At 35.2% G+C, this 12441-nt stretch overlaps 2 non-coding genes across 2 annotated transcripts; both read right to left on the bottom strand.

Annotated features, from left to right (window-relative positions):
• Positions 1-10713: 10713 nt before the first annotated feature.
• Positions 10714-10787, bottom strand: TRNAW-CCA (transfer RNA tryptophan (anticodon CCA)). The gene has a single exon. It is a non-coding gene; the product is annotated as a tRNA-Trp (tRNA).
• A 167-nt stretch (positions 10788-10954) lies between these two features.
• On the bottom strand, positions 10955-11028 carry TRNAP-UGG (transfer RNA proline (anticodon UGG)). The gene has a single exon. It is a non-coding gene; the product is annotated as a tRNA-Pro (tRNA).
• Positions 11029-12441: the final 1413 nt, after the last annotated feature.

Here is a 12441-nt window from a genome sequence, read left to right as displayed (position 1 = left end):
CAGTTATTGATAGACAGAAGAATCATGGTATGCACTTCCGGGTACTTGCAAAAGCATTACGTTTGTCCGGTGGAGATCATATTCACGCCGGTACCGTAGTAGGTAAATTGGAAGGGGAGCGGGAAATCACTTTGGGTTTTGTTGATTTACTACGTGATGATTTTGTTGAAAAAGACCGAAGTCGCGGTATTTATTTCACTCAAGATTGGGTCTCTCTTCCAGGTGTTTTGCCCGTGGCTTCCGGGGGTATTCACGTTTGGCATATGCCTGCCCTGACCGAGATCTTTGGGGATGATTCCGTACTACAGTTCGGCGGAGGAACTTTAGGACACCCTTGGGGAAATGCACCTGGTGCAGTAGCTAATAGGGTGGCTTTAGAAGCGTGTGTACAAGCTCGTAATGAGGGGGCGCGATCTTGCTCGTGAAGGTAATGAAGTTATCCGTGAAGCTGCCAAATGGAGCCCTGAACTAGCGGCTGCTTGTGAAGTATGGAAGGAGATCAAATTCGAATTCCCGGCAATGGATACCCTGTAATCCAGTAATTCTCGTTTGTTCCCCTAATTGCAATTAAACTCGGCCCAATCTTTTATTAAAAGGATTGAGCCGAATAAAGAATAAAGATCCCATTGCCTCTATCTTGCATATATCAATATGTGTATACCTTGCCTTAAATTAATATATAATATACAAGGTAGAAACCCACGATAAGATCTAAGGCTAAGGCTAAATAACTCAATGCTTCTATCGTGGGGTCCATAATGAATCCTATGGATCCTTAGGATTGGTGGATCATTTTATATTATATTATATCCCGTAGATCCCGTAGCTTCGGACCATAAATCAAGCAAGTAAAGGGTCACAACTCCTTCTACCCATCCTGTATATTGTCTTTTTCATTCCGTGTTGCAATAGAAACTTATTATTCTCTTATACATACGAGATTATACGAAAAAAAAAAAAAATGCTTCATGGGAAGAAATATTTATCTTTTCGATGAGAATTTGTACACAACATGGGAGAAACCTCTCTTTATATTTCTAATTGAAGAAGGGGTTCCATCATATATCATATAATATATAAGTAAATTGATACCCCGAATTAAATTCCCACAAAAAAAGAATTTATTTCAATACTTACTCTTACTCGTCATTAGTTAATGATTCTAGTGATTGAACCTATATGCTTGTTCAGATAAGAAATAAAATAGTAAACTGATTATTCATAGAATGACTATTCATCTATTGTATTTTCATTCAAATAGGGGGCAGGAAGGCTCTATGGAAAAGTGGTGGTTCAATTCGATGTTGTCTAACGGGGAGTTAGAACACTGGCGTGGGCTAAGTAAATCAAGGGGTAGCCTTGGTCATCCTATTGGAAATACCAATGGAAGTGAGGACCCCATTATAAATGATACGGATAAAAACATTCATAGTTGGAGTGATAGTGGTATTTTGAGTTCCAGTCATGTTGATCATTTATTCGGCGCCAGGGACATTTGGAGTTTCATCTCTGATGACACTTTTTTAGTTAGGGATAGTAATGGTGACAGTTATTCCGTATATTTTGATATTGAAAATCGGATTTTTGAGATTGACAATGAGAGTTCTTTTTTGAGTGAACTAGAAAGTTATTTTTCTAGTTATCTGAATAGCGGACTAAGAATGACAATCGCGACTATGATTGTTACATGTATGATACTAAATATGATTGGAATAATCACATTAATAGTTGCATTGATAGTTATCTTCGTTCTGATATCAGTATTGATAGTGACATTTCAAGTGGTAACGATAATGACAGTGATAGTGACATTTATGGTTACATTTTTAGTGAAAGTTTAAGTGGTAATGACAGTGAGAGTTCTAGTATAAGAACTGGCGGTAATGACAGTGATTTCAACATCAGAGGAAGATCTAATGATTTCGATATAAATCAAAAATACAAACATTTATGGGTTCAATGTGAAAATTGTTATGGATTAAATTATAAGAAATTTTTTCGATCAAAAATGAATATTTGTGAACAATGTGGATATCATTTGAAAATGGGCAGTTCAGATAGAATTGAACTTTTGATTGATCCGGGCACTTGGGAACCTATGGATGAGGACATGGTCTCTATCGATCCCATTGAATTTCACTCGGAAGAGGAACCTTATAAGGATCGTATCGATTCTTATCAAAGAAAGACAGGTTTAACTGAGGCTGTTCAAACAGGCATAGGTCAACTAAATGGCATTCCTATAGCAATTGGGGTTATGGATTTTCACTTCATGGGGGGTAGTATGGGATCCGTAGTAGGCGAGAAAATCACCCGTTTGATCGAGTATGCTACTAATAGATCTCTACCTGTTATTATGGTGTGTGCTTCTGGAGGAGCACGCATGCAAGAAGGAAGTTTGAGTTTGATGCAAATGGCTAAAATATCTTCTGCTTCATATGATTATCAATCAACTAGAAAGTTATTCTATGTATCAATCCTTACATCCCCTACAACCGGTGGAGTAACAGCCAGTTTTGGTATGCTCGGAGATATCATTATTGCCGAACCAAATGCCTACATTGCATTTGCGGGTAAAAGAGTAATTGAACAAACATTGAATAAGACAGTACCCGACGGTTCACAAGGTGCTGAGTATTTATTCTCTAAGGGCTTATTCGACCTAATCGTACCGCGTAATCCTTTAAAGGGCGTTCTGAGTGAGTTATTTCAGCTACATGGCTTCTTTCCCTTGAATCAAAATTCAAAACACTAATCTCAATTATTTGTAACGAACTTTAGTTTATTGGAATCAAAGTCACAATAAGAAGAATGGAGTTTTCTTTGGTGACATAAGTTCAGTTCTAGAATCAGAAGTTTCAGATAATGACTTTTCATTCTTTTGTACGGATCTAATCTATTTTTTTTTCCTACCCCTATTACTGATTACTAATCAGTAACCCTCTTTCAACAGGAGAAAAGAGTGAATTCTTGCTTTCGTGGAATAGAATTTCAAAATGAAAATAAAAAATCAAAAGAATTCCATGTTTTTTATTGACTTCTTACGCATTACCATTACATTAATACTATTAATTAAATTAATAGTATTATATTAATATATGGAATATAGATAAAATCTATAATCCTATAATCAAAGTGTTGCATCTTTCTATATTTCCTTCAGATTTCTATATCTCCCGAGAACCCACATTTTGTATTGTACTATGAATCCCTGTCGGGTCGAATCCTAACAAACCCTTCAGTAACTCGTAAGAAACTCTTTATTAGAAGATTAAGGGCACAAGAACAACAATACAATACAATAATAAAGCGGATTATATGTATTTCGTGTGGAGTCGTATAAACACGCTTATTTAGTTCTACATTTGTTGTACTTCTTATTATATACTTAATAATACTTATAATATAATATATAATACTTATAATTTAATTCACATACTTATTTTATTATATCTTTATAAGAGGTACAAATATTAAATCGGGGTACCCATTCTATGACAGATTTAAACTTTCCCTCTTTTTTTGTGCCTTTAGTAGGCCTAGTATTTCCGGCAATTGCAATGGCGTCTTTATCTCTTCATGTTCAAAAAAACAAGATTGTTTAGGTTCAGTGGGACCAAATCTAATCAATCAACACTTGGACTTGGATCATAATACAGATATCTATTTAGTAGAATATGGTACCACGTCTGGTCTGGATATGGTTCCTTTCGAACACAAAAAAAAAAAAAATCTTATGCATGCGGATACATGATATATGAAAAAATGCATATATATGCAGTATAGCTTTTTTTTAAGAAAAAATACATCAGTGGAAAAATGGAAAGTCAATGTATCTATATGTTATGTAGATATACATTGTGGGATCGTATGAAGAAGATGTTATTATTTTACATCTACCCAATTTGATGAATTACCCCTAAGGGTTCACATCATAATAGTGCTAGTTGATGAGAGTTACTTCGGGACAAAAAAAATAGTAAAGTCAAATTTAAATTCATTTGGCCTATTCTCTCAATTCCAATAGAATGCAACTGGATCTAATATGAACTGGCGATCAGAACGTATATGGATAGAACTTATAACAGGGTCTCGAAAATAAGTAATTTCTGCTGGGCCTGTATCCTCTTTTAGGCTCACTAGCATTCTTATTGGTTGGAACTTCCAGTTATCTTGGTCGGAATCTCATATCTTTGTTTCCGTCTCAGCAAATAATTTTTTTCCCTCAAGGGATCGTGATGGCTTTCTATGGAATAGCCGGTCTGTTCATTAGTTCCTATTTGTGGTCCACAATTTTGTGGAATGTAGGTAGTGGTTATGATCGATTCGATAGAAAAGAAGGAATAGTGTGTATTTTTCGTTGGGGATTTCCTGGAAAAAATCGCCGCGTTTTTCTACGATTCCTTATGAGAGATATCCAGTCAATCAGAATGGAAGTTAAAGGGGGTCTTTATCCTCGCCGTGTCCTTTATATGGAAATTAGAGGCCAGGGAGCCATTCCCTTGACTCGTACGGATGAGAATTTGACTCCACGAGAAATTGAACAAAAAGCTGCTGAATCGGCCTATTTCTTGCGCGTACCAATTGAAGTATTTTGAAATGAATTGAATAATGAATGCTTTCCCGGCATGAGATAAGAAAGGCAGGAATCCCCTTTAACCTTTAATATAATAGAATCTAACTGATAATAGAATCTAACTGAACTGAAGTTTCTTTCAAGGTGTTGATTCGAGCAAAACACGTTATATTCTATTTCCCCATTATATTCTGGTCTAATACCACTGTCACTGTGGCCCATAGAATAAAACAGGTGGACGTATATGGAACAACCATAATAATTAAATTGTTGTTCACCAAAACTATTTTTTATGCTTTATGCATATGGGACTCAACCCAATTCTGTTATGTTAGACTAGTAACAAGTCTAGTAAGTATGTATTCATCATACATATCAGAACAGAACATTTCGGAATACAGTACAGAATTTTTATTTTTAGACCCAATATTTCGTTGAATTGATACGTTAGATACAGACGGATGTAAATTATCTCTCTTTTTTTTCAATCGATTTTGATCCTTTCTTTTGCTCCTTGAAAAGGATTGCATCTTTCATAAACATCCAATTTATCTCGGGTTTCCCACACATTTTTGATTTCACCATCAATATTCTTCAGAAATATCCCCTCAATTATTCCCGCGGTGCGGGCATCTAGTGAAACATTTTGGAATAATTGATTGATCCAAGGGGAGTTCTTTCGTCTCGAAACCCGACTAATACTCATTACTTGAAGTGTGAATTGGGTCTTTCGGCACTCATCGAAAGAAACAAATGAAGATGCAATTCAATTGGTGTAATTTGACCAATTTAGATATCTGAGATATCTGGGAACTTACTCATTTATTCATTTGGGGCAGACTTTTTATCTTTAATTCTAACTTCCATTTCTATACCCCTTCTAGATTCAAAGACTAAATAAAGAATTCAAATAATCAAATAAAAAAAGACGGATCCATAGGTTACATACCTTGTTATAGAACTCATGCTTCATAGAAATATCAGACGGAGTCGACGAATGAAGTAGGTTCATTAACAATTCACAGAACAAAAAGTGTCAAAAAAAAAGCATTGACCCCTCTCCCATATCTTGTATCTATAGTATTTTTGCCGTGGTGGATCTCTCTTTCATTTAATAAAAGTCTAGAGCCCTGGGTTATTAATTGGTGGAATACCAGGCAATCCGAAACTTTTTTGAATGATATTCAAGAGAAGAACATTCTAGAAAGATTCATAGAATTAGAAGAACTATTTCATTTGGATGAAATGATAAAGGAGTACCCGGAGACACAGATACAAAAGCTTCATATAGGAATCCACAAAGAAACGATACAATTGGTCAAAATATACAATGAAAATAATATCCATATTATTTTGCACTTCTCGGCAAATATAATCTGTTTCGCTATTCTAAGTGGTTATTCTATTCTGGGTAATGAGGAACTTGTCATTCTTAATTCTTGGATTCAGGAATTCCTATATAACTTAAGCGACACAATAAAAGCTTTTTCTATTCTTTTATTAACTGATTTATGTATCGGATTCCACTCGCCCATGGTTGGGAACTAATGATCGGTTCGGTCTACAAAGATTTTGGCTTTGCTTATAACGATCAAATTATATCTGGTCTTGTTTCCACTTTTCCAGTTATTCTAGATACAATTTTGAAATATTTGATCTTCCATTATTTAAATCGGGTATCACCTTCACTTGTAGTGATTTATCATTCAATGAATGAATGAAGAATTCATTTGACCCGCGGCTATCAATCAGATCATAATGTTACTTCGTACATAAACAAACCTTTTTTTTTTAATCTGACTCACTTTATACTTCTACCCGTGCAGGGGGTTCGACTCCTCCTATATTCCAGTACAATGGCAGAATCGTGGGTAGGGAACTAGACTAGCTACCTACCTAATTTATTGTAGAAATTTAAGGGATCAATGATTGGACCATGCAAAATAGAAATACCTTTTCTTGGATAAAGGAACAGATGACTCGATCTATTTCTGTATTGATCGTGATATATGTAATTACTCGGACATCTATTTCAAATGCATATCCTATTTTTGCGCAGCAGGGTTATGAAAATCCACGAGAAGCAACAGGGCGTATTGTATGTGCCAATTGCCATTTAGCTAATAAGCCCGTGGATATTGAGGTTCCACAAGCTGTGCTTCCTGATACTGTATTTGAAGCAGTTGTAAGAATCCCTATGATAAGCAACTGAAACAAGTTCTTGCTAATGGGAAAAAAGGGTCTTTGAATGTGGGGGCTGTTCTTATTTTACCCGAAGGATTCGAATTAGCTCCTTCCGATCGTATTTCTCCTGAGATGAAAGAAAAGATGGGCAATTTGTCTTTTCAGAGCTATCGCCCCAATAAAAGAAATATTCTTGTGATAGGTCCCGTTCCTGGTCAGAAATATAGTGAAATTGTCTTTCCCATTTTGTCCCCGGACCCTGCTACTAAAAAAGACGTTCACTTCTTAAAGTATCCCATATACATAGGTGGGAACAGAGGAAGGGGTCAGATTTATCCCGACGGGAGCAAGAGTAATAATACAGTCTATAATGCCACAGCAGCGGGTATAGTAAACAGAATAGTACGTAAAGAAAAAGGGGGATATGAAATAACCCTAGTTGATGCGTTGGACGGACATCAAGTGGTTGATATTATACCTCCAGGACCAGAACTTCTTGTTTCGGAGGGTGAATCCATCAAGCTTGATCAACCATTAACAAGTAATCCTAATGTGGGGGGGTTTGGTCAGGGAGATGCAGAAATAGTACTTCAAGATCCATTACGTGTCCAAGGTTTGTTGTTCTTCTTGGCATCTGTTACTCTGGCACAAATCTTTTTGGTTCTTAAAAGAAACAGTTTGAGAAGGTTCAATTGTCTGAAATGAATTTCTAGATTCCCGGATTCATCAAGTTGGTAAAAAGAGTCGAATTTTGATTAATCGATGCAATTGCAATTATGTATGATCCAAAAAAAAGAGAAAGGCCCTTTTTCTTTTTGCTTATTTTGTTTACACTCTTTTTCTGAGAGATGTTGGTAATTCCTTGTATACGCTCGCGAGTCTAGTTACTAGTAAAACTAGATATATCTTTTTTCGATCAAGATTGGAGTGTTGTGACTATGCTAGGCCTCCTATTGCCGGGTTGTAAATGCTCTGCAATGCATCAATATTATTTTATTCTATTGTACCTAATAGAATCGAATTCTAATGGATAATATAGCATTTAGCATTTAAGTAGAAGGAAAATATAAGGCAAGGTATAAATGAAAGGGACAAATGATTCTAGGAGGGGTTACTCGTCTTCCTAATTTTCCACACAAGAGAAAGGTAGAAAATTCCTTTTCTTGTGTGGAAATAATAATGATTCCTGATTTAGTTCGTTAAAGATTACTATTTTCTTGTCCAGGTGTATTGGAACGAACCGAAGAATTTCTAAATGAAAAAAAAAAAGGGGGGGGGGGGGGGTTTTCGCCGTGATGAGATATTAAAAATAATGATTTTTTTATATACAAAAAAATTAAAGATTTCTGGTTTCTTCGGGGAACATTAAGCACTTTGAATTTTTTTTTTCTTTTTCTGAAGTAAGGTTCAAGTGGTATAGAAAGGATGTCTCATCCGTAGAAATAATATTGTGGCATCCAGGAAATCAATTAATTCTTCTTTCTTCTTGCTTCGGAGGAGTCTGCATGGGGGTCGAATATTATGAATCAATGGATTCAATTCTTCAAAAGCATCATCATAAGGGAAAGAACGCAGTGGTTTGAAACTTGGGATGGGAGCAAAGGACCCATTTTGTCATTTCTACGAAAAAATAATATGATTATATTGACTGAATTAATTTACAATTAAAATTTACAACTTTTTTATGTTATGGAATGAATGAATGTCTCGCTCGAAGGGTAAGAACTCAACAGGACCTTGCTCCTCTTTGTTTGTCTGATTCGAGGAGCAAGGTCCTGTTGAGTTCTTACTTTTTCATGTCTACAATCTGGTTCATCCGATTACTATAGTGACGAGCCCAATCCAGAATATGAACCATAAAAGAAAATACCTATTAAACCAATCACAGGAATACCAGTTACAGTACCTATCAACCAAAGAGGAATCCTTCCAGTAGTATCGGCCATTTACCCCACTTTCCTCCGCATTTCATCAAGTGGTCATGCTATAGACATAAACAGTCATGGATAATTATGAGGATGATATCCTTCCGAATCGGATAAAAGAATTCCTACTTACTCTTACTATACTTCTTTCTCTCAATTGAAGAAATAATTGGAAAATAAAACAGCAAGTACAAAAATGAGTAATAACCCCCAGTAGAGACTGGTACGATTCAATTCAACATTTTGTTCATTCGGGTTTGATTGTGTCATAGCTCTATAATTCGGATTAGGTTTATCGTTGGATGAACTGCATTGCTGATATTGACCCCAAAAAAGAAACGGTAGGTACAGCTAGTCCGTGAACAGCCAACCATCGCACTGTAAAAATGGGATAGGTTCGATCTATGGTCATTGAGGCCTCCTAAAAGGATCTACTAAATTCATCGAGTTGTTCCAAAGGATCAAAACGGCCAGTTATTAATGGAATCCCTTGTCGGCTCTCTGTGAAATACTCGTTTGGCCGAGGACTTCCAAAGACATCGTAAGCTAAACCAGTGCTGACGAATAACCAACCCGCAATGAATAGGGAAGGTATAGTAATACTATGAATGACCCAGTATCTAATACTGGTGATAATATCAGCAAAAGAACGTTCTCCCGTGCTTCCAGACATGCTGAGCTCCACATATTCTTGTACAGTCAAAGGGGGATCGATTCCGCAAAAGATGGGATCAGTAAATGGAAAACTACTGATATTTAATCTTTGTAAGATCGTCAATATTGTACCGAAGGCGTATTTAGAGTAGACCAAATCAGTATAACTATCCTTCTGCTGACACAGCAACGCTCTTTGTTTGTATCAATCAGTATCGAAAAGAAGTGGTACATAATTCCTCTCTTCTTTTCTTATTACTTGTCTATGCTATGGTGAACCGCGTGTCATTCAATAGAAAATTATCTCTGTATGTAGTATAGGATGTGAGTCGACGGGTTAGAATTATTTATGAAAGAGATTCTCATATTCCCACAATTCAATTAGGTACAAAATCTAGAAACTCCCCGTTCATGGTTTTAGAAAAAGAAAAGAAATGATCAAAATGGAATTTTTTTTTTTTCAAATTCAATTCTTTTTTTTCATAGTGACTCAAAAAGAATTTTTTTTTTTAATTTTAATAAAGTGACACGGGACTGTTCTAATTGCTATTTTGACTTTATACTTGTTTATACTTGACTCATCAGTTGCTCGCGGAATCCGTTGATTCGAAATCACGGGATTGGTAGATGTCACAGAGGGTGAATTAATGAGGGGTGAATTAATCTTTTTTTCTACCTCTGCTACTCCATCTTTGTTAGTGCCGTCTAGAATGCTTATGAATCAAGAACTTTCAATTGGAACCGATTCTGTCAATTGGTAGTTTTTTATCATCATATCTCACAAAAATAGAAACTTAGTAAGTGCTTTATAAACATATGTAAAAAAAAAAAAAAAGAACGTATCTCATTTAGCTCTTTCATGCCTACTATAACTAGTTATTTCGGTTTTCTACTGGCTGCTTTAACTATAACCTCAGCTCTATTGATTGGTTTGAGCAAGGTACGACTTATTTGAAATTAGTTGAATGAACAAAAAAAATGAATATTTCTGTGAAATTCCAGGTATTCTATAGTCCCTTTCGAAGCCGATTGACAATTCTTGTTTATTGAGATTCATGAGCGATTCGGATTAATATTTATTAATAGATATTACCTCTATTTTTCTCCCCTTTCAAACAACTTGAAATGATTGAAGTTTTTCTATTTGGAATCGTGTTAGGTCTAATTCCTATTACTTTGGCCGGATTATTCGTAACTGCGTATTTACAATACAGACGCGGCGATCAGTTGGACCTTTAATTGAGTAACATCTCTTTTTTTGTTTTTGATTGACCTCCTCCTAAATCTGCAGGAGGTCAAATGCAGGTTGCAGTTCAAGTTAATGAAGTTATTTTATTTTATTGTAATTCGACATTCCAATTACAGGAACAGAATCACGCTCTGTAGGATTTGAACCTACGACATCGGGTTTTGGAGACCCGCGTTCTACCGAGCTGAACTAAGAGCGCTTTCTTATGGGAGGAGATACGACTGTAAAGAGAAGGACTCTTTTTTTTTTACCCCCACCCCCAATATGCATGCATAAAGTATTATATAATGAAAATGAAGGATTATGCCCCAAATTTTTGTCGATCCAAATTGATCCATCATTACTGCCCGTAAGAGAAGTAATCGGTAGGGATGACAGGATTTGAACCCGTGACATTTTGTACCCAAAACAAACGCGCTACCAAGCTGCGCTACATCCCTTTCCATTATTATACAGCGTCATTCGTCATTCGTCATTGTAGAGAATACCTGTCTTGTTTTCCACATCGTTATTTCCTATATCTATATACAAGAGAATTTATCTTGCCATTTCTTCTTTTTGGTCTCATATAATAAGAGAATTATATACAGATGAAACCTAACGTATAAGTAAATGAATATTTATTGGTAATGCTCAGGAAGAAAAGAAGGGGGTCATCTTTTTCGATTTTAGGAACAATTCATCTACCGGATCATTCTACATATCCATTTTTAGGGGTTCTACGTACAAATACAAGTGATCTTTAACTATATAACTATAGTTATAATAGAGTTATATATCATCTATCTGGTAATAATTGTATTACAATAAAGAAGGAGGATTTTCAATGCGAGATCTAAAGACATATCTCTCCGTGGCACCTGTGCTAAGTACTTTATGGTCGGGTCTTTAGCGGGTCTATTGATAGAGATCAATCGTTTTATTCCCCGATGCGTTGGTATTCCCCTTTTTTTAATTCTAGTTATTGACATGGGAAGGGATAAAGAAGAAAAAGATTAGAGATAGAATAAACTCTCTATGACTGTGACTAATTTCTCCCGTTTCATTTTTTTAGTTTTAGTATAGGAAGGAAAGAAAAGAATAAAAGTGGATTGAATGAATCCAGCGAAACTTGGGTTCAGGATAGAATTAATAGGGGGAGAGCCGAACTAGAAATATGGATCCAGGGGTTCGAGACCATACAATATATTATATTAAATGAAATACTGGGATTAGAGAATAGTTGATAGTTAGAAAAAATCGTATTACTTATTTTATGATTACTCTATTGATTGAAACGAAATCTTTCATAATTGGATTTCAAGTTAGCAACTTCCATTTTTTTGTTCCTTTCTTCTTATTGGATTCGGATCGAAAATGGAAGAGTTGAGTGAATCCAAAATCCAAAGGAGGTTCATGGCCAAGAGTAAAGAAGCCAGGGTAAGAGTTATTTTGGAATGTACCAGTTGTGCCCGAAAGGGTTTCGATAAAAAATCGAGGGGCATTTCCAGATATATTACTCAAAAAAATCGAAACAATACACCTAGTCGATTGGAATTGAGAAAATTCTGTCCTTATTGTTACAAGCATACGATTCATGGGGAGATAAAGAAATAGATTGAGCAGAACATCAGTGCCCCTTTTCCAAGTAACAGGAAGAAGCTAAAAAATATAAATAATAAATAAATAAAAAAAATCGAATTAAATAATTTAATTTAATTAATAATATAATTAATATATAATTAATATAATATTAAAATAAATATTTTAAATTATAAAAATGAAAATAAACATATACATATATTATATTATTATAATATAAAAATAATATAAAATAAACAAATCAAGTCCTCTTTCGGTCGGATCCGAAATGA

This window comes from Aristolochia californica, unplaced genomic scaffold (assembly GCF_029961685.1).
Source record: "Aristolochia californica isolate CCGP_79_NKW_82.1479 unplaced genomic scaffold, dmAriCali1.0.hap1 SCAF_306, whole genome shotgun sequence".
Taxonomy (NCBI): Eukaryota; Viridiplantae; Streptophyta; class Magnoliopsida; order Piperales; family Aristolochiaceae; genus Aristolochia; species Aristolochia californica.
This window is presented reverse-complemented; position numbering and strand designations above follow the sequence as displayed.